Source organism: Hyperoodon ampullatus (genome assembly GCF_949752795.1).
Source record: "Hyperoodon ampullatus genome assembly, chromosome: 13".
Classification (NCBI taxonomy): Eukaryota; Metazoa; Chordata; class Mammalia; order Artiodactyla; family Ziphiidae; genus Hyperoodon; species Hyperoodon ampullatus.
In genome coordinates, this window is record NC_136926.1 from 48,464,903 (window position 1) to 48,491,519 (window position 26,617).

Here is a 26,617-nt window from a genome sequence, read left to right on the forward strand (position 1 = left end):
TAGCAGGTGATTTGAAGCTCAGCCATGCCCTGCTTTACCTCCTTGAATGCCAGTGCCCAGTGAAACCGAGTGGGGCTCTGTGGGGCTCCCAGACACAAAGGACTTTTTCTGTCCCCCGTTTCTCTTAGGCAAGATTCCAGTCTCCATGACCTGCCCTGAGTTCCAAAGGGCAGATTTGAACAGTTGCTAATCAAGGGAGGAGCAGCCAAGAAACTACCTGAGGCCAGATTAAAGGAAACAGAGAAACTCATCAAGATTCAGGAGAGCCTGCACACACCCTAATCTTGTCAGCAACCCGACCCTTGAACCATTGCCATAAAACTCCTCACCAAACTTCCCTGGTTGGGACATATCGTTTTCGAAGGCAGGAGCCCACTGTGTCCCCCTTGGCCTGGCAAAGCAATAAAGCTATTCTTTTCTACTTCACCCAAAACTCTATCTCTGAAATTCGATTTGGCACTGGTGTACAGAGAGGCTGAGCTTTCGTCATCACCTCCTGTTACAACTCCAACTTTAAGCAGGTGTGGAACACTCACTACTCTTTGACCTTCCTTACAGGATTAGCTTCATAAAAGCAATGGCCTAAGCATAATCTCGCCACCACCATTCCTATTCTTACAGATAACTGGACTCAAAGTTTCTGAGTCTTCTTTGATTCTTTCCTCGATCTCATTTCTCATGTCTTGTAAGTCATTGTACTTTCAGGTTCTTTTTGGAGAAGTCTGAGCTTTGTCCTTTTTTTTCTAAGATTAAAACTACAACAGTCTGAGAGCTAATTATCTCCTACCTGGAACTTTAAAATTGCTTCCTGGAGGCACTCTGCTATGACCATTTAAGTATGCCTATACATTTAAATTAAAGCGTTTTCATTATCCTTGTTGGTAAGTCTGTAAATGCTAACAATTTTTTATGCATTAAATTATCTATAAAATTATTAGTTATGTTAAATTGATCAGAAGAATATAAATATATTATAAAATTTGGTAATTATTAAATATAAAATGTAAAGTCTCTTGAAAAGACATCTGTTATTGAGGGATAAAGCTGGCTTTTTTCCCAGTTTATGAATCTACAGATGACCATTATTTACCACTAGAATGTGACAGAGTTCAAGTTTCTCTCCCTCCTGTCCTCTCCCCTCTCTTCCCCTCCCCCACCCTCTTTCTCCCTCCACAGCCCCCTTCTTTCTTTCTTAATCTAGATGTAGGTACCAAGAAAACTTGCTCACAAAAGTTGGTAGTAATGGAAGGAATTTTGATATAAGAATATCATTTAGTTATTTGAAGTTCTTCCAAGTTGCACGCCAAAAGAATGTAGTAATCTACAATAAAAGATATTTTAAATTATTTAGCAGCTGGTGACTTCATAATGGCCATTTAATTTTGTAAAAGGCATGAATTGGAACCATCTGATTTACAAAAGGATTTACTACCCAGTCATTAAAATCATTTAATTTCTCAATATCTGGGAAGTATATTAAAAAGAAATGTATCAGCTCTGATTCCTATTAATCTTTAACTTAGAGGTCCCTTGTTTATGGAGCTAAAATTACATGAGACTGGGTTTAAAAATAACCCTGAATAATTAGATTTATGTATTTTAGGAATTTACTCATTATTTCTGAACACAGATCTATATATTAATGCCAAATTTAAACTGTCTAGGAAGTCATCACAAAGTCTTTAAAAGTTATGATACTTGAGAATTATTATATATAAATAAATTCTAATTTTATTTTATGACAAAACGATGTTTTTATAACTAATATATTTGACAGAATTGGAAGAGATTTGAATTTGCAAAAGAGGAAGCAATTCAAATTAAATGAAGCTGGTTTTCTAAGGTTTAAGATATTATATCCAAAAATGCATTTTAGAAACATTTTGTCTCACATTTGCATATAAGAGGATGTTCTGTTTTTAAGCCTACAGATTTGCATTTTTATAAAAATTGACAAAAAAAACTATATGGCCACTGTTAATTTTAGGGCATATAAATATGTATTAAATTAAAAGACGCATCAAAAGAGAGATGAATTGGGACTTCCCAGGTGGTCCAGTGGGTAAGACTTTGCACTCCCAATGCAGGGGGGCCCGGGTTCAATCCCATGTTGGGGAACTAGATACCGTATGCATGCCGCAACTAAGAGTCTGGATGCCACAACTAAGAGTCCGGAAGTTGCAACTAAGAGTCTGCATGCTGCAACAAAGATCCCGCATGCCACAACTAAGACCCGGCACAGCCAAAACAAACAAACAAACAAATAAATAGATCAATAAATAAATATATTTTAAAAAGAGAGATGAATTAACTATTATTGCTAAGTGCATGATTTAGGGTAAAAATCTATAACATAATCTCTTTATTTTAATCTTCAGCCCCAAAATACATGTAACAAATGAACATAGGCAAATGCAGGCAAGTGGGAGATTTGTGCCGAAGTTAAAAATGAATTTTTTTTCTTTTTTTTTTTGCGGTACGCGGGCCTCTCACTGCTGTAGCCTCTCCCATTGCGGAGCACAGGCTCTGGAAGCGCAGGCTCAGTGGCCATGGCTCATGGGCCTAGCCGCTCTGCGGCATGTGGGGTCTTCCCGGACTGGGGCACGAACCCGTGTCCCCTGCATCGGCAGGCGGACTCCCAACCACTGAGCCACCAGGGAAGCCCTAAAAATGAATTTGTATTTACAGTATTTAACGGTTGGGCAACAGTTAATGAAAATGTTTCTTCTACCTGGGTGAATAATATAAGAAAATATGACATTAACTTACCTATTACCCATAGATCTCTTTTACTCGAGGATATACTATCATTTTACTGAAATAATCATGAAAAATTTTACCTCTTCTGGAATCATGCAAAATAGGCAAAACCTGAGACATTCTGACCCAGGCTTTCTCCATCAGTAGAGCCTGCATGCAGGAGGCTTATTTTGAGAAGTGATCCCGAGGAATGGAAGTGGGAGAGAGGAAGGATTGAGAGACAGAAGGCAGAAACGCCAATCCAAGGGTAGCTGGGTCACCACTGGGGGCAGTTGCAGCTCATTCCCACTAAGGACCCTTCAAGGAGTCGTGTGAAATGCGCCTCAACATTGTCCACCCAAGGGATATGTTAGAGGAGTTTTCATCCTCCGGTTCTTGTTCCCATGGGGCAAATGTCACCTCATGGGACATTAACTACCTCCCTTTCCAGTCTGTGCATGTGTCAAACATGGGTGTCCCACCTGACGGCAGCAGCAGAGAGACTTGGGGGTAGAAAGTAAAAGAGATGTAGTGCTGCTGGTGTTCCACAGATGTGTGCAGCTGGTTGGCTACAGGGCACGGGTGGGCCTGGAGGACAGAGATGGGGCACAAGTGTCTGATCTGATTGACATCTTGACATCAAACGCTGTTACTACTAAGAATGGTGAACATACAGAGAGGCTGGATTTGCAGCAGATTAGCGTCTTCAAGCATACTTTTTGTTTTGTTTTACAAATACTAATCTAAGAAGCTAAGACCTGAGAATCTTGCCACGTGTTGTTAACTAGGAGAAATAAAGTGACACTTTTTCAGTTTTAACCGACGTGCTTTGCCTTTACTTTCCCACCCACCCTCCTTCAGAAGTACTGCATCCTTTGCCACTAGTTAGGGGGCAAAGAGGTGAGACTGTTAAAGGAAAATTGTCTTCACTTCAGCTTCCGCATACTACTGTCTGATGAGTATGATGATCAAAGGAGACCGCACCTACAGCAATGTTTGAAATTTTCTTGTTCTTTGGTGTCCTGGAGGTTTTTATACTACAGTTCAATTCACAGTGGGTGAGAGGGAGAACATTTATTCCTGAAGAGGGAACCCTGGTCATTGTGAAAGGGGAGAACCAAGATAATCCTTCCTCAGTTCTCAGGCAGATCAGCTTTAGGGAAAAACACAAATGGAAGTTGAGGATATAGAAATTAATTTCCTTACATCTGTCTATATTTGTGCACACTTCACAAAGTCTGTCTTTTCAAGGATTCTCTCACCTTAGTTGGATATTGGAAGTATGTGATGTCATTTGCTGTTGCTTCCTGCCACCTGGATAAAACCCTATGGCCAATCCCTAGATGGATGTCATCCATCGCCAAGAGTGAGCTTTCATGGGGAGCTGGGCTGGGGAGAAGACTTCTGAAGTGTGGAGGTTATTTTCTTTGCAAATCTTAGTGCTCTGGAATTGGTGAGTGAATGAGAGCAGATATCCTTGTCTTCATGCTCAACAGGATGGCATTTGGATACTTGTTCAGATTCTTTCTTGGAACTTGTTTCTTAAACAGTCACAGGGGGCTATTCACGAAAAGTCAATGAAACTGAAATGTTCTTTGCCAGCAGGAGAATATAACTCGATGTGCTCTCATTATATCCATTGGAAGCATTTCCCCTGATCTTCAAAATATATTATTACATTTCAGATGACATTAAGAGATAAGTCTTTAGTCACGGAATTCTAGTAGGAGGGAAAAAAGACGCAGTTTGGGTTATTTTCTTTATTATTGTTGTTAAAATGTGAATCATGCCCTTGAGTTGATGAATTCTCACTGATGCTTCAATGGAAGGGGAAGATGAAATAACACAAATGATAGCTATAATTAATTTCATACTAAGCTTCCTTGATGAAATTAATATTGTCAGATGGAAATGTAATCTAAGCAAAATATGCTTATATGCTCATGTAAGCTGAGTTACACATTTGGACTTTAAGAAAAAAATCACTCTTGCATTTCATAGAACTGCTTACAGAATGATTTAGCTTAATTGTTTGTACAACTTTCTAGACATTATAGCTCTTTAAAGGAAATAAGGGCATATGAGATGAAAGGGTGAAAGACAAAGGGTCATTTTAAATATGCTTCTATTATTTTGGAAAAAAATGCAGGACACTTCTTTTTTTTTTTTTTTTTTTTTTTTGCGGGACCTGGGCCTCTCACTGTTGTGGCCTCTCCCGTTGCGGAGCACAGGCTCCGGACGCGCAGGCTCAGCAGCCATGGCTCATGAGCCCAGCCGCTCCACGGCATGTGGGAACTTCCCGGACCGGGGCACAAACCCGTGTCCCCTGCATTGGCAGGCGGACTCTCAACCACTGCACCACCAGGGAAGCCCGCAGGACACTTCTAATTCCCAAAGAAACTAGTTTTTAACACGTACGTTAATGAACTCTGGAAGTAGTTTTGAATTCATAAAAAAGGGAAAACTCTGGCAATTTAAAACAATTTAGATCTAAACTGAAATAAATTATATTGGTTTGTTAAGTAAATTTCAAAACATATTGACCTAAAATGTCAGCAAATGTTAGTGAAAGATCTACAAGTCAATATCCATCACATGCTTGAATTCTTTGTCTTTATGTGACATTTCAAGCAATTTTCATAACTGGTCAGGAAAGAGTACAAAATAACAAACACCAAGACAGTTCACTGATTTCAGATAAAATCTTCCATGTTCTCAAAAAAAAAAACAAACAAACAAACCCATAAAGGTCATAAACTGACATTGATTACTTTTCTGAAAAAAAGCAACATCTGCAACTTGTTTCTTAATATGAAACCAAACATTATGTAACATATGAAAATTTGAAATATAAATCATTATTTCTTCCTTAAAGAATCTACTCCCAGTAGACAGTCAATATAGCACTTGTTAAATCAGCTGATTACGAGAGTTAAAGGGCTCATACACAGGAATACAGAAACTCCAGTTGATATGCTGGAAGAGAGGTGGCTTACTGGTGAAGTCAGCATTCTTCTCGACATTCACGTAGTGGAATATGCTATAGTGATCTACCTTTTTTCCTCCAGAATACATTGAAGCTATCCATCTCTGTTAAAGATATGGCATATTTATGAGAATGTAAAGACCTCATTGGTGAGGTTGCCTTCATCTTCGTGATTAATGTCTGGGCTGTCAGTCTTGCTTTGACCACTGCACTGTGCTTAACTCCCAGATAGAGAGTAGACATGTCAAGCAACACTTGGTCCATATCCTCCCCCTGTGGCTATATAGTTTGGCTGTAAAATCTCAGGCAGCTGGAAACAGTAGGAGGAGGGAAAGAAACTTGCATTTATTAAGGGTCTCCCTTGTGTAGCAAACACTTTGTGCCTACTTTCCATGTGTAGCCTCACACTGTTCTTTCAACTACCCCAAGAAGTGGGTATTATTTCCATTTTACACATGAGGAAAATAAAACTCAGACAGATTGCACTATGAAAATGTAGTGAAATTAAAATTTTTAACCCAGGTTTTGTGTTATCTCAGTGATTATTTCTTGCATCTGTGGTTGTGAGGCTTCATATTCTTTCCTGTTTACCGATCCTTGTCTTCTAGCCTTGCAAGATCTCTAACACCTCTAATTCATGGTGTCCCAAACCACATTCATTACTTTCCTTTCCGTTTTTTATTTTATTTTAAAAAATTTATTTATTTTTTATGTATTTAGTTTTTGGCTGAGTTGGGTCTCTGTAGCTGCGTGCGGGCTTTCTTTAGTTTCAGTGAGCAGGGGCTACTCTTTGTTACGGTGTGTGGGTTTCTCATTACGGTGGCTTCTCTTGTTGCAGAGCACAGGCTCTAGGTGTGTGGGCTTCAGAAGTTGTGGCTTGCAGGCTCTAGAGTGCAGGCTCAGTAGTTTTGGTGCACAGGCTTATTTGTTCCGCGGCATGTGGGATCTTCCTGGACCAGGGCTCTAACCCGTGTCCCCTGAATTGGCAGGCGGGTTCCCAACCACTGCGCCACCAGGGAAGTCCTAACAAATGATTTTAAGTAAGTTTGTGTTGATATCTATCGCATAAACTAAATGAGCTCTAATGTAGCTAAGTAGAGGCCCTGTTACCCAGTAGGGACATCTTTGTTGCCAAGCCTCTGGGTGGCACCCCAAATCTTCAGGCATTTAGAAAAAGACAACCCAGCTTTATTATAGATACTATTTAGGTGGCCTCAGGCAAACACTCACTTCCTAAAGCATTGCTTCTCAACATCGAATTTGTCTGAAACACATTTGAGGCTCTTCTGGTGTACAGATTTCTGGGTCTCTACACCAATTCTACGATTCTTACCTAGTAAGTTAAGGAAATAGAAACCTCTCTGCATATTTGAAACATAAAGAAATTTAAAATAAGGATTCAAGTGCTTACAAAATCGTTGAAAGAGATATAGGACTAGGCTATAGTCTGGGACTCCAGAATGAGATAGAACTGACCCAGTAGGGAAGCTGCTGCCTTTGAGACTGCCACGGGAGATATGAGTTTGACAATTCATCACTGTAGGTGTCACCCAAGTTCAAGAAGTTGCTGTTGCTGCCATGGTCCCTGCTGTAATGGCCTCTTGATACCTAAGAAGCTGGAAAGTAGATACCTGTAGCTGTAAGCCATGGATGGGAAGGCCAGACTCAAGGATCTACTTCTGCACCAGCTGCCACCATGACTGTATGTCAGCACCAGGAAGCTGGAATATTTCTGCAGAAAAGCTGTTTCCACAGACTCTCTTCCAAAAGAAACAGGCAAGATGGGCAGGGAATTGCCTTTGCTTCACTTACACTCCCAAATCTTGTGTAAGTCCTTCTAATAGGCCAAACCTCATTCATATCCAGAGCCCTAGTGGGTTTTAGCTTCCAATCCCTCCACCTAGAAGGAGGCAGGAAGGGCACCCAAGAAGGCAATCTACAGTACCCTCCACACTGCGGTAAACAGCTTCACAAGGTATCTTTATACAGCTTTGCCTATATAACATATGCAGAGTATAATTTGTGTATAAAAGTATGTTTAAACATATTATATTTGGACTTGTCTTTGTAATGTTTTTCCTTGGAGATCATTCTTCATCAGTGTGTGTGGATATAAACCATTATTTTTTTTAAACAGTGCCTGGCATGTGCATATAGATTGTACCTAATTTTTGCTGGAACTAAAACAGCTGCAATGATATATGTGCACCTATGATTTGGTGCACATGTGTGAGTGATTTTATAGTATAGATTCCTAAAATTCAAAAGGTCTTCATATTTAAAATTTTGTTAGATATTGTCATATTGAAAGAGCAAAACTATGGTACCAAAATATCTTCCTGTGATTAGTTTAGGAGGTCCTTGGTTTGATCATACCTTTGCCAATACTGAATATTTATTTTTTGTGACTCTGAAGAGTGAAAAATAATATTTCATTGTTCAATTTGCATTTTTGGATTATGAGTGAGGTTGTCTTTTTTGTGTTTTCTGGATATTTGTAGTTCTGTAAATTGCCTGTTCATTTGCTTTACTCATTAAAAAAATCTAGTTGTCATCTTTCTATTCATTTAAGAAAACTTTGTGTATTATAAATAATATTTCTTTGTCTAATATTGATTTCAAATATTTCTCGTTATCTGTCACTTATCTTGTAACTTTGTTTTATGGTATCTTTTCTTAAATTTCATACAGAAAGTTTACATTTTTATATCATCACATCGATCCATCTTTTTCCTTACAGTTTCTGTATTTTGAATTGTATTATTTGAACTGTATTATCCTTCCCAATACAATTGCATACCCCAAGATCATTAAAATACCCTTCCCTATTTTTTTTGGTGTGTTGCAATAAGCCTGTCAAACTCAGGGTTAAGGGCACAGCTCTCCACAAAACTGCCCTCACTTCAAGTGCCAGGTGCAAATTTGGGGGTCTCTAGGGCCACCCTCACTTCTGACCAACCAACCACAAATTCAGGGGTTCCCATGACGACCCTCAGGTTTGATAACTCAGTAGAAAGACTCACATAACTTACTGAAAGGGCTATCCTTATGATTACAGTTTTATTAGAGCAAAAAGCTACAAATCAGAACATGCCCAAACAAGAGATGCACAGGTGAAGTCTGGAAGGGGTCCAAATGCAAATCTTCCAGTCGTCTTCTCCCTGTGGAGTCCTGGATGGCGTTACCTCCTTTAGGCTATGGTGTATGATAACACTCAGCATACTGTCAACCAGGGAAGTTCACCCAAGCCTTGGTATCCACAGTTTTTATTGGGGTTTCATTATGTAGGCATGATTGGTTAAACACTGGCCATGTGGTTGCACTCAATTTCTAACCCCTTCTCCCTTGGGGAGATCAGGCTGTTATCATGGGGCTTAACGCCCCAACCCTTTAATCACTTGGTTGGTCTTTCTGGTGTGGCCAGTCCCCAACTTGAGTTATCGCCTTAGCATGAACTATCCACCATGAGTCACCTTGTTAGCATAAATTATCAGGTACGTCTGAGGGGCCCACCATGAATAACAAGGACACTCCAGTCACTGAGAAAATTCTAAGGGTTTAGAGATTACCTCCTGGGAGCTGGGACAAAGACCAGACCTCTCTGGGTAAAGTTTATTCTTTACTACACAGATGTTTTCTAATTAAAAGAATTTTTTTAGATTTTTAATGTTTTTGGAATTATACTTTTATGACTGGTGTGATATATACATTCAACTTTTCCAAATGAGCAGCTAGTTGTCTCAACATCACTTGAGTATTATAACCTTCCCATTATTTTGAAATACCATATTTATCATATCCTAAATTTTTATATATATATGGCTCTGTTTCTGTATCTCTATTCTGGTTCATTTATATTTTTCTAAATCTGCTCCAGTATTACACTATTCAAATTACTATAACTTTACAGTATTTTTTTCATAGTAAGCTTTGGTAACTAGTAGGTTAATTGTTTAATTTAATTGTTCTTTTTCCAAAGTATCTTTGTTCTTCTTGTATGTTTTCTTTTCCAGAAAAATTTTAAAATTTTGTCAGATGCCATGAATAAATCTTAATGGGATTTTTAACAGGGATTTTATTGACTTTATGAATTGCTTTAAGGAAGTTGGTATCATTAGAATATGGAAATTTCTCACTCAGGATGCTAGCATGCTACTCTATTTATAAAGTTCCTTTAAAAAATGTCCTCCAGGTGGGATAGGGAGGATGGGAGGGAGACGCAAGAGGGAGGGGATATATGTATACATATAGCTGATTCACTTTGTTGTACAGCAGAAACTAACACAACATTGTAAAGCAATTAAACTCCAATAAAGATGTTAAAAAAATGTCAAGAATTAAATTTGCCTGCAGAACATTTAAAAAACAAACAAAAAAATAGAAAACAAATGTTCTAAGGAGTCTTACATAAAAGCTCATCTCTAATCTATTTAATGTTACTTGACTGGATTCTAGTCTTTTTAGGGTTACACAAATATTTGCAAATATTTTTATGTATGTTCATATACCCATTATCTGACTTAAATCGTCATTTTGGGAAAGAATTTAATGTTTTTGGTCATTTCATATATATATCTGCTTTACCTTTCTCATCTACATTAGTGAGATATCACCAATATTCACCTACATTGGACCAAATAAATTTGGTTCAGTCTTGCTCATACATGCAATTTTTTTTTTTTTTTTTTTTTGCGGTACGCGGGCCTCTTACTTTTGTGGCCTCTCCTGTTGCGGAGCACAGGCTTCGGACGTGCAGGCTCAGCGGCTATGGATCACCGGCCCAGCCGCTCCATGGCATGTGGGATCTTCCAGGACCGGGGCTCGAACCCATGTCCCCTGCATCGGCAGGCAGACTCTCAACCACTGCACCACCAGGGAAGCCCCATACATGCAATTTTTATCTTTTATTTATTCAAAAAATATTTCTAAAAAAAGAAAATGCATACAGATATACACAGGAGCTGAAATCAAGGCAAAAATGTAAGGCAGGCATAATAAGCTAATATAGGTCTGTTTTCCCTTAGAACTTCTGTTTTAATGTATTCTAAAATTCCTTAGGAGATATCATTGACAGGTGAAATGAACCAAGAAGGACTACTCAATTTTACTATTAAGATAAGAAAACGTATCAGAATGTGCATAATTTAATCTTACATTTAATTTTCTCTACAGGAAAACCTAAAGAGTATTTTTTCTATCTGGAGATTTTTAGAAAAAAATAAACCAAACAAAGAAAAAGGAGAGGAAAATTCCTTGATTTAATCTGCTAATATTTACAAATGGTTCATCAGAAAACTTAAAGGTATATTACATTTATTTGTATCTTATCCTTACCTGAGAATATATACAAGCACTTATTTTTCTGTTTTTGATTTTTGGGGCTAGTGTGGAGAAAAAAATAAAGCATCTACTATTCCTGGTAACTTAGACATGTGTGCTTATTCCATGAGAATTGTCTATTCTGCAAAGAAGACTTCCGTTTTGGGTATTAGGGGATGATAAAGGGGTAATTTTATTCTAATGCTTTAATCAAGCAAATTGTATATAATTGAATTTGAAAATGTGGCTAAACATGTACATGCAAACCTAATAAAATTTCATATTACATTCTCGTTTAGTGAAATATAGATTTTTAAAGACCCCACAAGCACCTTGCAACAACTAAATGTGAAAATCCCCTATTAGAAGTAATACAATAGGGGCTTCCCCAGTGGCGCAGTGGTTAAGAATCTGCCTGCGAATGCAGGTGACACAGGTTCAGGGACACAGGTTCGAGCCCTGGTCCGGGAAGATCCCACATGCCACAGAGCAACTAAGCCCGTGCTCCACAACTGCTGAGCCTGCGCTCTAGAGCCCTTGAGCCACAACTACTGAAGCATGCACGGCTAGAGCCCGTGCTCCGCAACAAGAGAAGCCACTGCAATGAGAAGCCCGTGCACCGCAACGAAGAATAGCCCCCACTCACTGCAACTAGAGAAAACTGCAATGAAGATGCAATGCGGCCAAAGATAAATAATAAATAAATAAATTTATTTTAAAAAAGTAATACAATAATTACATCCATAAATTATTAAACAGGCACACACACATTTCCTGAGTTCCTTAGCTATTTGAGTAAACCTTTTGTTTTTAATTCAGTTTTCCAAATCATTCCTATTTAGTATTTTTTTTTTTGTGTGTGGTACGCGGGCCTCTCACTCTTGTGGCCTCTCCCCCGTTGCAGAGCACAGGCTCCGGACGTGCAGGCCCAGCGGCCATGGCCCATGGGCCCAGCCGCTCTGCGGCATGTGGGATCTTCCCGGACCGGGGCATGAACCCCCGTCCCCTGCATCGGCAGGCGGACTCTCAACCACTGTGCCACCAGAGAAGCCCCCCTATTTAGTCTTAGTCTGGTCTGCTGCTATACTTAATCAGTGGTTCCCTCCAAAATTCACATTAACCTAGGCTTAAAAGGAGTTTTACTGCTGTCACAGAATAGTATCTCTGGTTTTGCCTCTAATCCTCCATGTAAACCAGCTTTACCTTTAAAGGGACCATCTCCTACATTTTGGTCCATTACCTATACTTCCTTTGTAAGTCTAATTCTTCTTAATCAGTCTTTCTCTGAAGATAATTCCTATCTCTTTGGGTATTAAAAAACAAAGCAAATACCAAAAACAATGTACATCATAAGATTTCATCAATAAAATTGATTCTAGCTTCTGTTAAAAAAAAAAAGTCCTCCAGTAAAGTATTAATTCCTGTCTATATTTCTTGCATGCTTTAAAGACAATTTCTAGGCATTTTGCTTCTTTGTATACAATTGTGAATGAATTTTTTTTCTGTTCCTGTTTCTGATTATTGCCTTCATAGAGAAAAACTGGGTTTATATCTTAAATCTAGTACATCATTAAATTACGTTATATTTATTAGTTCTAATAGCTGCTCAGTTAATTATTTTAGATATTTTTAGATGGATAATTATATAATCTGTGTAATGATACTATTGTCTCCTTTTGTTTGTTTGTTTTTGCATGGTGTAAAAGTTTATTAATGGTATGAAATCCCCAACACACATACATTAAGATTATATGATGCTGATCAGGGAGCAAAACATATTCCTCCTTAGTCTCATTTCCTCTTCCCTGTCACAAGTAAAAGGAAAGCAACTGGAGAGGCATATATAACATGGTAGAGCTCTCCATATTATTATGGTATTTGTGGCATTTTAAAAAATGTTGGTTGTGATGAAATTGTATGCACTATTGATTCAAGCTTTAGAAGAAAAGAAATCCTCCTGTGGGATGTTAGGACATTAAATTGGGGGTGTCTGAGAGGGAAGGACAATATTATCTGAGGTCGGGCATGGTCATGTGTCATGAACAGTTGTCTTATATCTGGCAGTCACTCAACAAAGAGTGGTTGAGAGTGTGAGTTCTGAAGTAGTATTCTGTACTATCTATTGTCTCCTTTTGAATAAATATTGGAATATGGGTGTGCAGCAAATAATGTGGAATAGAAGTATTATTAGCTGGCATTATCATTCAGCTCATAATTTTAATGTGAATGCTTCCAATATTTCACTTTTAAGTAATACGTTTGTGATATATTTCTGTATTATAGCCTTTGTCAATTTTAGTAAGTTGCTTCTATTTCTAGTACTCTGTAAGTTTCAATCAGAATAAGTGCTTAATTTACAAAGTGCTTTTGGAATTTAGCAAGATCATTTTATGTAATTTCATTTGTAATATGTTATTATAGTGAATGACCTGAAAACATTTCCTTATATTAAATCATTTTTCTATTCTGTGGTTAAACATAGTTGAATCATAAATAGTACTTTTTAATAAATTGTGGAAGTTAATTTGCTACAGTTTTAGTTAGGATTTTCATAAGTTATTTTGATAAATAGGATATTTTTGGTATTCTCATTCACCTGGAATTGGAATCAGAATTATACTATTCTCAGGGAATGAGGTAGGAAAGCTTCCATAGTTTTCTATGTTTTGGAACAATTTAAATAATATAAGGATTATGTTTTTTTAATTGATAGAAATTACCTGTAACTGAACCCAAGACTTATGCATTTTACAGGAATAGAAATTTGACCAACTTTTACATTTCTTCTCTGATTGTTGATCTGTTGAGTTTTATGGTTCTTTTTGAGTTGTTAATAGTTTGTATTTTCTTTAAAAATGGTGTCTTCTACATAAATTTTCAACTGGGGGGTATATTTCTGCATGCTTCCCTTTTTTATTTCAAGCATTTCTCTATATTTGTATTTATTTACCCTTTCACATTCTTATTGTTTTTTCTAATTTGTATTTTCTTCCTTCTTTTCCTAATAATGTGAATATATTTGTAAAAGGCATACATAATTGATCTTTTATTTATTTTATTTTTTAAAATTAATTTTTATTGGAGTGTGGTTGCTTTACAATGTTGTGTTAGCTTCCACTGCACAACAAAATGAATCAGTCATACACATACAGACATCCCCTCCTTTTTGGACTTCCCTCCCATTTAGGTTACAGTGCATTAAGTAGAGTTCCCTGTGCTATACAGTATGTTCCCATCAGCTGTCTATTTTATACGTAGTATTAATAATGTATATGTGTCAATCCCAGTCTCCCAATTCCTCTCACCCCACCCTTTCCCTCCTTGGTATCCATACATTTGTTCTCTACCTCTGTGTCTTTATTTCTTCTTTGCAAATAAGACCATCTATACCATTTTTCTAGATTCCATATATATGCATTATTATACAATATTTGCTTTTCTCTTTCTGACTTACTTCACTCTGTATGACACATAATTGATCTTTTAAAAGAACCAGCTTTTTGTTTTTCTGATCAAGTTTACTTAAAAAAGTTTCCTGTATCATTAAATTATCTCTTTACTATGAATTCCTTCATTTACTTTCTTTAGGGTTATAGGTTATTCTCTTTTTATCTTCTTGGACTGAATATTTAACTTCTTTATTTTCAAAGTCTTTTATTTTCTAACAAATTTAGATCACATTTTTCTCTTTGTCCACATCGTACATGTTTGGATCTGTGTGCTTTTATTTATTTTTTAAAATTTCTAAATAAATTGCAGTTCAGTCTTGATTTCCTCTTTAAGAATTCTTTAGGTATTGTTTGAAATATTACTAGTGACTGAATTTGTTAATTTTTAATTTTACTGCAAATGTGGCTTACATGACTCCTGTAATTTTTACTTGAGTGGAATTTATTTACATTTTATTTGTGGGCTAATAACGTTTTTTTTTACTACAGTAAAAACATTGAATGTGCTATCTACCCTTTTAACAATTTTTTAAGTGTACAATATCATATTGTTAAATATATGTACAATGTTGTAAAGCGGATTTCTAGAATGTACTCATATTGTATAACTGAAGCTTTATTCCCATTGAATAACAACTCTCTATCTCCTTTCCCCCATCCTCTGGTAACCACCATTCGACTCTCTGCTTTTATGAGTTTGACTATTTTAGGCACTTCACATCAGTGGAATCATGCAGTATTTGTCCTTCTGTGACTGGATTATGTCACTTGGCATAATGTCCTCCAGGTTCAACCAAGTTGTATCATAATTCAGGATTTCCTTCTTTCTAAGGCTGAATAATATTCCATTGTATATATATATCACATTTTCTTTACACATTCAGTGGATATTTAGGTTGCTTCCATTTCCTTGTTATTGTGAATAATGCTGCAATGAACATGGGAGTGCAAATATCTCTTGGAGATCCTGATTTCAGACTAACAGATTTTTGAGTTTTGTAAATTTTATGGGTCTTTTGAAGAGCACCTGGAAGATGGAGAATGGAGATGGGGAAACTATGTAGAGAAAGTTTTGGGGGAGATAAGGAGCTCAGTTTTGGACATTAGTGTTTGAGATATCTCTTAAACATTCAAATGGAGCTGCAAAGTAAGCAGTTAGACATACAAGTCTGGAGCATGGTTTTGAAATCTGGCCTGGAAATACAGATTTGGGAGTCACCATCCTATGGATGACATTTAAAGCTACAAGATTAAATGAGCTCACCAAGGATGTGGGTGAAAACAGAGAGGGAAAGAAGATCAAGGACTGAGCCTTGGGTTTCTGCGACATTAAGAGATTGGAGGGAAGATGGGGAAGCCAACCAGAGAGACTGAAAAGTAGCTACCATTGAGGGAAAAGGAAAACTAAGAAACTGTGATGTTTAGAAGATTAATGTAGAAAGATTACCAAGAGGGAAGGAGAAATCAATAGTTCCAAACGCTGCTGATGGGTCAGGTAAGAAGAGAACTGATTATGGACCACTGGCTTTAGCAGTGAAGGAGTCACTGGTGACTTGACAAGCATATGCCTTGCTTCACACTTTGAGCCTGCCTAGGTGCTTTGCTATTTACCTCTGTAGCTAAATTACATTTAGCCAGCAGTTGGTAAATGTCTTAGTCTGCTCTGGCTGTTGTAACGAAATACCACAGACTGGGTAGCTTAAACAATAGACATTTGTTTTCTCACAGTTCTGGAGGCTTAAAGTTCAAGATCAGGGTTCAGCCAATTTGTTTTCTGATGAGGGCTCTCTTCCTGGCTTGCAGATGGCTGCCTTCTTGCTATGTCCTCACATGGCCTTTTTCAGTGTGTCTGGGGGTGAATGTGGCGCACTCTCTGGTGTCTCTTCTTATAAGGATACTAATTGTTTTGGATCAGGACCTCACCCTTTACGACCTCATTTAACCTTAATTATTTCCTTGGAGTTCCCATTCCCAAATACAGCTGCATTGGAAGTTGGAACTTCAACATATGAATTGTGGGGGGACACAAACTTTCAATCCATAACAGTAATCTATGGTCATGGGTCAAATCTGATTCACTGATTGTTTTTGTAAATAAAGTTTTATTGGAACACAGGAATGCTCATTTGTTTATGTGTTGTTTTGGCTACTTTCACACTACAATGGAAGAATTGAGTAATTGCAACAGAGACCTTACAACCCACAAAGCCTAAAGCATATATTTACTATCTGGTCCTTTACAGAAAAAATTTGCTGACCCCTGCATTTAGCTTGGCACATGCCTTACTTCCTCTGAGACTAGACTGATTACTCTTCTGAACTCCTGTGGTATTTATTTTCTGGTACAGTCATCTGATTCTTCTAATTCATTATCACATATTGTTATTTTTTAGGTGATGCTATCTTGCTTCCCAATTAGATTAAAATCTCTTCAAATGAAGAAATTCTGTGCTATTTTTTTTGTTTGTTTCCACCACAATGTTATACGCATGCACACAAAAAGATATAAAATAAATATCATTGATTTATTTATGTTATATATTTGCAGATTTCATTGCTTGATGTGCCCACAAATGAGAGATATTTTCCGAAGCTTGGCAGAACACACTCATCAGGATTCTAGATCCCTGGGGAGCAGGATCAGAATCTATAGTGACCTTGTTCATTTGGAGGAGAGATTGGAAACACAGACTTGAAGGATAGTGTTAATCTGCAGGAGAAATAAAAACAACCTTTTAAAACAACAAGAAGCCAAAAGCCAGGCTATGTGAAATATGCCAGAAAAGGCAATAATGGTGGAACAGAGGCTGGATCTGAGCCAGCCAAAAAGTGAGGTGGTTGAAAAGTAAAATTAATTCAAAGACAAACACAAGCAGAGCATACTGACACTGGAGAAAAGGTTTCCTTTGTACTTAACATAGTCAAATTCAAACCAATAAAATGTAGTCAGTGCGTATTTGCTTATGGCACCCTTCTAAAAAAATATGATTTCTGTTTTCCAGGCTTATAGGCTAAAAGAGGCAACATTCAGATTAGCTTCTACATAAAGAAGACTTGAAGTGTTTAATACAGAAGCTTAAGTACAAATAAAACGTTGTAATACTTTAGAAAAACTGTTCTGTTAATTTTTAAAAGTAACTTCAGTTCTCTCTTGTTTTTAATGACAGCCAAGCAGACTCTGGAGATGGAGGTGGGTTCAGAATCTGGCTGTTCTCACGGGCTGGAAGCCTGTGGATGAGCTATTTAGCAACTCTGATTCTTGGTTTCTTGATTTGAAAAATCAGGGGTGATCGCCACCCTGCAAAGCTGCCACTTTCAGACCAGGCTTGAGAGATTACATTTGCCAAAGTTACACTGCTCCTTATTCAGTGGCTCAGTTTCCTCATGTCTAGGAGCCTCTTTGCTCTTTAGAGTTTGTGATCACCTGGGTAGAGGCTGTTGCTTACAAGAGAACTTCAGAGTTTATTTGTGGTTGAAAAATACACAATGAAATGTTAAGGGAACCAGGAGGAAAATACGCGGTGAGGTAGTAAAACTTGATTAGCTCAAGTTCCTTCAATTCCTTTGTACTTTAAGTTGGGGGTATTGGGGACAGTGGGCTGCAAAGGGGACAGTAGTTGTTTATTTTTTAATTTTTTTGAGATGGTTTCTAACATTACTTCCAGCTCTAACATTTGATGATTCTCTAAGACCTGGAGCAAATTTAATTTTTCCTTGACACTGAGGGTTCTTGCACAAAAGACAGTGGCCAGCTTTAATACATCTTTCTTGAGCATTGAATTAGGGGAACCAGATTGTACAAAACCACTCATGATTTAGGTTAGAGATAAGGAAAACTTTCCAGACTGTGGGAATTGTTTACTGTTGTGAATTAACAAGGGAGGATGGGACATTCTAGCAGGATGGATTTCTTTCTTTCTTTTTTTTTTTTTTGCTTAGTACATACTCATTTGAATACATTTTCACAGAACAGGACGATACTGTGCATAATGTTTTGTGAACCAATTTATATTAACAAAGTCTGAACAATTTCCATGTCAATACATATATTTTGTAGCTGACATAACATTTAATTCTTTTATGTTTTTATCTAAGTGGTGTACATAATAAGAAAACAAACACACATAAGTCTTCCAACCAACATAAAAAAACATGTTTGGGGCATTATCAATATTACTGACATTAGCTCTGTATTCATACACAATTCCTATCCTAAATTTTTCTAGCAGGATGGATTTCTATCTCTCCCTGGACAGTGTAAGATTCTGCACGTGAAGACGAGGTTTCCAGTGGGCCACAGAGGGTGGGAGGAATGTGAGGTGGGGAAGCAGATGAAGAAATTAATGGCCTTTCTCTGCCAGCTGACTTGTAGTCCCGGGTTTCATGGAGTTAATGTTCCCTGGAGTGCAGGCCAAGCTTGGTGATGATCAGTGAGCAAACACAACTATCAATGTGCTTTGCATTGGGGCCCAACTAAACGGTTAAGGAAGGGATTAATTAGCACACAGAACAGACAGGCCTAAGTGTCAAAATTCCTGGTTCTTTTTTACCACTCTGGTTGAGAGGACAGTGAAATTCTGGAGGATGGTAATGTTCTAAAAGTGGTCAATCTGGAGGCTAACAAAACAAAACAGCCAATCCTCTCCCCCTCCACGCTCCCAAATAAAGCAAGCAGAGCATGTGGTGTGGTGACACCACAGGTGGAACACCGTCGCGCTGAGAGGGAGGACCTGGACATGCTGTGAGCGTCAGCATCGCAGGCTGTGCTGCCAGCCCTTTGAGAAAGGCCCCCCGCCCCGAATCCCCTCATGATGACGGCGGTTTTCTCAGATATATTTAGACCCGATAACCACTTTCATGTTTCTCTTCTAATCTTTATTTATTATTTTATTTTATTTAAATTTTATTTCCTACTGTCTCCAAGTTCAGTTTCTCTGTATTCAGCCTCATTGGCTGAGCTTCAATTTTTTGTTGTCGTTTGTATATTTTTTGCATGATGGGATTTTTTTATAGAAAAGATTGCATTATATCTCAAGGCATTCTTGTGGTGTATTATTTTGTTTGCATTTGTTCTCAGCCAATCTGATTTCTACTCGAAACTACTGTCGCCCCACTAGGGGGCCACAAGTGCCGTAGTCTGAGCCAGCCGTTGGCTGCTTTCCCAGCAGAGTGCTAGAAAGTTAAGACTGACACACACTTTAGGAAAGACAAAGTATCACTGTGACCATAGTGAGATGCAGATCCCTTTGTCCTGATACTGAAGCAATTGTATGGTCAGAAAAAGAGAAGACATTAAAAAAAACCCCAAAAGCTAAGCTTGCTATTTTAAATGTTGTTGGATACTTGAGAGCATTGTTTTCTTTCAGAAACAGAGAGGAAATTTTAGGAAAAGACTATTTGTCTAGGCAACGTGGTGTGGCCTTGTGAGATGCTTGAGAAAAGTTGCTCAAGGCTTTTAGGATTGGCTCATATGAAACTCTCCTGCGTCTATTCTCTCTCCATTTCGATTCGTCTGATCCACTACTGACAGATGAATCTTGCATAAAACTATGCTGTCATCACATCACTGCCTGTCTCAGGAATCACCAACCATTCCACATTATCTAGACACAAACTTCCAATCTTTCAGAGTAATAAGGACTCCTTTTAATATATAAATATAAGGAACAGTCACATGATATTTTTAAATTAATTCACTGTACTTTTTTTTTTTTTTTTTTTTTTTTTTTTTTTTTTTTTTTTTTTTTTGCTGTACGCGGGCCTCTCACTGCTGTGGCCTCTCCCGTTGCAGAGCACAGGCTCCGGACACACAGGCTCCGCGGCCATGGCTCGCGGGCCCAGCCGCTCCGCGGCATGTATTCACTGTACTTTTAAGTGAATTTGTATTTAAGTATTCACAACAATATCTACGTACTTTAAAAAAATGGTACAGGTGGGAGAAGGTATTTATTCCATCAGCTTATAATGATTGGCTCACCTCTGGATTCCTGAACCCTTTGAAATAACTCCAGGGTGCTATGAGCCTTGGGTCGGAAGTGTTAGCCTGGAGGACCACACTCTTAAGCAGTGCCAGGATGTTCTCTGATTCTGTCCATTCTCCTAGGGGGGAAGGCTTTCTGGGTATATCCTCCCTCCTGTAACCCCCTGGACCATTCTCCCTCACTTCTGTATTTCTAATCACTCCCCCCACCCCCTTTTTTTTTAAGAAGATGTTGGGGGTAGGAGTTTATTAATTAATTTATTTTTATTTTTGCTGTGTTGGGTCTTTGTTTCTGTGCGGGGGCTTTCTCTAGTTGTGGCAAGCAGGGGCCACTCCTCATCGCGGTGCGCGGGCCTCTCACTATCGCGGCCTCTCTTTTTGCGGAGCACAGGCTCCAGACGCGCAGGCTCAGTAGTTGTGGCTCTCAGGCCTAGTTGCTCCGCGGCATGTGGGATCCTCCCAGACCAGGGCTCGAACCCATGTCCCCTGAATTAGCAGGCAGATTCTCAACCACTGCGCCACCAGGGAAGCCCCTCTAATCACTCCCTTTTAATCGACACTTGCCTTGCAGCTCCCATATATGCTCAAGTATCAAGTTATTTAAAATATCCTCCCTAATTCGTAGCTCTGTCTCCTTCCCTTCATAACCACGGCTCCTCTCTGGGCCAGTAAACGCTCATTTGTTGAATTCCTATCCACACTTCAGTCTTACAGTCCCTGCTTTATTTCAGTCATTCATCATTTCACACTTGTCTCCAATTATACAAGATTTCGATATTATAAGTAACCTTACAATATTTTTATAATAGATATAACACATAAAAACTGTGTTAATGATAGAACCTGAGGATAGAGTCTTAAGCAAATAAACAAAAAGCTTTCATGGTGATATAATTTGTAAGAGTAAAAAAATAAACTGAAATTGAGCTCACTTGGTTTGTGGCTCCCTCCTGTTCTCTACCTGATGTCTGTGGGTAGCCTTGCCTGCATGGGGCTCCTATACCTTATTTTAATCTATGCTTTTCAAACCCACTTTGTCTTTAGCGCTCCAAAGAGGACCATCTTGGGAAAATGGAAGCTGCTTATAATCTACCAACTAGTAAAGAACAGCCTTTTCAATGATCAAAGTATATTTCTTATAATGCCGTTTCATTTTGGTAAAAGAAAAACAACAAAAAAGTTGTCATCTTTGTCCTTTAAATAGTAAATTCAACCTTGTCATTGTTCCTGGAATATAGTAGGTACTCTATATGTATGTATACCTTGTGGTATGGCAATCAATCAACAATTATTCTTTCAGTTCCTATCTCTTTCTTCATTTATTTGGTTATTCAACCAGTGATTATCAAGTGCTCACTGTGTGATGTGGACCAAGCACTTAGGGGATGATAATAAACAGGCTAAACATGGTTATGACCCTCAGGGGTGAACATTCTGGTGGGTGAGACAGATGAGTGATAGACAGTTATCATACAGTGAGGTGAGAGCTATGATAGAGGAAGGGCAGAGACTATGTGAGCACTTGGCAAAGTCCCTTAACTGAGGGGGGTGGAAGGGAGCTCAAGGAAGGCTTCCTGGAAGAGGTGACATCTAAACTCAAACATGAAGAAGGAGTAGGAAATTTAATTTAATTTAATTTGGAATGGCAGTCTCCGAAGAGTTAGTATGGCTTTGAGTCATAAGGCCACCTATTGAAAGCTTTAGAGATGTTGCTTGTGGTAGGAAAAAAAGATGGTGCTAGAAATGACTCAAGATTGCATGTGATGAGGAATATTGATTCTGATATTGATACCTTGGAAACAAGTAAACTTAATGAACTTTAATTTAAAAGTTCTTTTTAAAAATAAGTTTATTTATTTATTTTTGGCTGCATTGGGTTTTAGTTGTGGAGAAGGGGGGCTACTCTTCGTTGTGGTGTGGGGACTTATTGCGGTGGCTTCTCTTGTTGCGGAGCAGGGGCTCTAGGCGTGCGGGCTTCATTAGGGCACATGGGTTCAGTAGTTGTGGCTTGTGGGCTCTAGAGCACAGGCTCAGTAGTTGTGGCACACAGGCTTAGTTGCTCCGCGGCATGTGGGATCTTCCCGGACCAGGGATCGAACCCGTGTCCCCTGAAATGCCAGGCAGATTCTTAACAACTGCGCCACCAGGGAAGTCCCTGTAATTTAAAAGTTTAATTTCCGGGAATAGTGAGAAAAAATTCACTTTATTACAAACATCCCTGAAAAAGATTACCTTCTCTCTTCCTTATTCATGTAATTTGTGAATTAAAAGCAGTTTCGTCATTTTAATTTTAAAAGTTCAATAAATATTTGTTGAATGAGCAAGTCTTTTCTGTCTCCTTAGTATTTCTCAGATCTATAAATCTTGCTTCTCTCTATGTCATCCTTTAAAATTTTTTTTTAGAGCCCTTCAGGGTCTATCAGAAGACACTCTCAAGTGGTCACTCATGAAAGGGGCACAAAGGCTCATCAGGACACGGCCCCGCCAGCTTTCTGTCTCACCCCTCTGAGGTCCCCTCCAGCACACTTGCAGGCCTCCTAAGGTTCCCAGCTTTCTTGTCTCAGGATGTTGCATGTCCCCCCTCTGTCTGTAATGCCCATTTCCCCTTCCACCCCAGCCTTCAGAGCTCTTTTACTGTGCACCGACCTTGTCTCATCAAGGCCAGGTTAACTGTCCATGTATACAACTGCCCCTTAGAATCCCATCCAATTCCCTCCCAACAGCTCTCATTCCACTGCACTGTCCTTTGTTGCTTTCCTTTGTTAGACTGGAAGCTCATTAAAGGAGGGACTGTGTCCTGTTCATCACAGAACCCCCCGTGCCTAGCACAGTGCCTGGCAGATAGTAGACACTCAGTATATATTTGTTGAATTTCAGTAATTGGGCAACAAACTACATTTTCATGGGACTTTATTTACATCTATTATCACTTTGGCTTCTCAGTCCAGGCATACCTTGGAGATATTGCAGGTTCAGTTCCAGACCACCTCAATAAATTGAGTCACATGAATTCTTTTTGGTTTCCCAGTGCATATAAAAGTTATGTTTACACTAGTCTATTAAGTGTGCACTATGTCTAAAATAACAATGTACATACCTTAATTTAAAAATACCTTCTTGCTAAAAAAATGCTAAGAATCATCTGACAATGCAGAGTTGCTACAAACCTTCAGTTTGTGAAAAACACAAAATCTGTGAAGCACAATAAAGTGAGGTGTGCCAGTACCACTCTAGTACCTAAGTATCATTATCCCTATTTCACAGTGGGAACCTGGGCACAAACAGCCAGACTTCCATAGCTACTTTGTCCATAGCTTCACTCCCAAGTAAGAAGTTTTCATGGGTAATTCAGGAAGTGGTTACTTTCAAATATCTGGATGTCTTGATTGTGGCATCTTACAGAAATCAACTGTCACTTTCCCCCCTGATTATTCTAAAAATGCCAAACATATTATGATGTTAATTCTCTTGGGAATAGTCTGAAGCTGTGTCTACTGTCAGAGGGGGAAGGGTAGGAAACTCTTCTAAGGTGAAAGGATCCTCCACAAGCCTGTTCAAGCCAAACAGTCCAGGCCAAGTAAAATGAAATGGTGGTGAGATTTTGCCAGAATTTGAATATTACCTTATCTGTGAGCCACAAGCTCTGAGCAATTTGAAAGATAAAGCAACTACCTACCCACTAAAATAAATATGTGGTCTAAATAGTAATGAAATTGAAAAAAATCTAGAAAAAGATACAGTTAGTCAATCTGGCATTAGGCTCTTGATATATCTAACTAAAGCAGAAAAAGTTGCCATGCCCGGGGCTTCCCTGGTGGTGCAGTGGTTGAAAATCTGCCTGCCAATGCAGGGGACATGGATTCGAGCCCTGGTCTGGGAAGATCCCACATGCCGCGGAGCAGCTAGCCCCATGAGCCACAATTATTGAGCCTGCGCGTCTCGAGCCTGTGCTCCGCAACAGGAGAGGCCGCGATAATGAGAGGCCCGCGCACCGCGATGAGGAGTGGCCCCCACTTGCCGCCAACTAGAGAAAGCCCTCGCACAGAAACGAAGACCCAACACAGCCATAAATAAATAAATAAAATTAAAAAAAAAAAAAAAGCAAAAGAAATCTGAATGAAGTATGGTCTAAAAAAAAAAAAAAAAAAAAGTTGTCATGCCCGAGCTAACATATTTTGCGCTGGGGAGAGATCTATAGGTGATGATAATTTACATAAAGAAAACTGATTTAAAATTTCCCTTCAGAATTTGCCATTTTCCCTTCATATTCCCTTTGCTCCCTTTTTTTTTTTCCTTGCTGCGCTACCGCTTGTGGAATCTTTGTTCCCCTACTAGAGATCAAACCCACGCCCTCAGTGGTGAAAGCACAGAGCTCTAAACACTGGACTGCCAGGCCGTTCCCCCTTTCCTCCTCTTTATTATCCTTCCTCCCCCAACTCCTCTTTTTAAGTACTATGGACACCTCATATTCTCGGGCAGCTCCAGGACATGTCCGGTTTCTAAAGATGGTGCTGTGGCTCATTGTTTATTCTAGGGATAAATGACCCAATCTCTAATCTTCTGAGATATTTTAAAGATGATTGCTTAGAAAGGCCAATGCTTAACCCAAAGGAAGAAATCCCCTCAAAGTAGAAAGTAGATTACCAGGCACTTTGTTTTGACAGGCAAGGATGTTTTGGGGTCAGGAGACTTTCTTCTGCCCTTTCGCTTATACCATGTAAATAACAGGCTGTCCTGAGTATACATAAGGCAAGCTTTTTCTAGGGATATGAACACCCTCTACCAAAATTAAGACTAATCCAAGGTGGGTCACAATCTGGAGAGCTTCCTGAAAGCTGGAATACTACATAGAATTGACTACATTCAGGTTGATTCCAGTGTGGTTTAGGAAGTCTTGGATTAAATTAGTCAAGATGGAATCATTTAGATGGCCATTGAAATGATAAACTTTCCAGCTTCTCAAATCAGCTTCAATGGTAAGGAGTAGGGATTACATTAGCCTTTCATTTCAATACTGTTGAGTTCCTATGTGCTAAGATTTATTAGTGAGCAAATAAATGGTTAGGCAGCAAGTCTGTAATCCATCCTCTCAAAATAAGAGGGAGATGGCCCTGGGGAAAAAATAAGGTGACTTGGTCTAGTAATGGTAGAATTCTTCCAAACAAAATAATGGTATTTGCTAGCAGGAGAGTCCTTAACTGTGAAATGCTTTTAGCAGAATGAACCTGGTTGTCTGGGATTCCTTATGGTAAACCAATCTAGAATCTATGGATTATGGGAATGGCTTCTGGAAAATGTCACGTAAATAATGTAACTAACTGAGGGCAACATAGAAGTGCTTCATGACCAAAATGGCCCCTTCTGTGCAAGTGACTGGATCAAATACCTCACTTAGTGATATCACCTGGTAGATCTGGGCCCAGAGTGCATTCAACGTGGCAAAAACTATAACCTGGGGAGCTGAACTGATAGGGCTGAACCTGCTTTACTTCAGTCTTACTTATATCCTTATTATTAGTAAAGTTTGATACTGTGGGTTAGATATTTCTTTTGTGTGAGTCTGATGTGATAGTCTGACCTTTTGTGTTATCCCACCTAATCACTTTTGCTGGGATGTAATCAGTTGGTAGTGTTTTGGATTAGCTTTAGCTCCATTAACTGATTAGGCTTTTTACATCACTTTAGTGTACAACTTAACTCTATCACAGCTTCTCTTTTTGTGAAATGAGATTGATAAATACCCGTACCAGATTTATCCCACTTCCGGAGGGAAAACCTGTGAAAGTTCATCAAATAATTATTACAATGATGTTTGTTGTTTGGGGGTGGATCCTTAAAGGAAGGAGTAATGTAACATGAATTGAGTCATATTTTACTAGTGTTTAAGATCCCCAAGAGGAGGTTGGGCCCTGTGACCTAAATCTGACTCCATTTCATCTTTACTCTTCCATGCCAGGGCTCATTTTGGGAAATTTATAAAAACTGCCTCTTATAGAATAATTTATTTCTAAGAATTAAATGTCCTTCAACACACCCTATACTAGTCATTTTCCTAGAAAAGTAGGGCAGTAGAATTAAAGAACTCTAATGGTACCATGGTAAAAGAGGTAATTTAGTCCAATACTCATCCTTTTTGGATGTTGG